This window comes from Nematolebias whitei, chromosome 17 (genome assembly GCF_014905685.2).
Source record: "Nematolebias whitei isolate Nwh7 chromosome 17, NemWhi1, whole genome shotgun sequence".
NCBI classification, from domain to species: domain Eukaryota; kingdom Metazoa; phylum Chordata; class Actinopteri; order Cyprinodontiformes; family Rivulidae; genus Nematolebias; species Nematolebias whitei.
The window spans coordinates 40,378,364-40,378,760 of NC_056514.1; the positions used below are offsets into that span (position 1 = coordinate 40,378,364).

At 31.0% G+C, this 397-nt stretch overlaps 1 protein-coding gene across 1 annotated transcript in view; it reads right to left on the reverse strand.

The window, feature by feature from the left end:
- Positions 1–397, reverse strand: part of baiap2b (BAR/IMD domain containing adaptor protein 2b) — a 52,667-nt gene that overhangs the window by 13,010 nt on the left and 39,260 nt on the right. The gene's annotated exons all lie outside the window — the stretch shown is intronic.

The following is a 397-nucleotide window of genomic DNA, read 5'->3' on the forward strand; positions in this document are numbered from 1 at the left end:
ATGTTAGTTAGGATGTTAGTTCATCATTTAGTTCATGTTAGGATGTTAGTTCATCATTTAGTTCATGTTAGTTTGGATGTTAGTTCATCCTTTAGTTCATGTTAGTTAGGATGTTGGTTCATCATTTAGTTCATGTTAGGATGTTAGTTCATCATTTAGTTCATGTTAGTTAGGATGTTAGTTCATCATTTAGTTCATGTTAGTTTGGATGTTAGTTCATCCTTTAGTTCATGTTATTTAGGATGTTAGTTCATCATAGGATGTTAGTTCATCCTTTAGTTCATGTTAGTTAGGATGTTAGTTCATCATTTAGTTCATGTTAGGATGTTCGTTCATCCTTTAGTTCATGTTAGTTAGGATGTTAGTTCATCATTTAGTTCATGTTAGGATGTTAGTT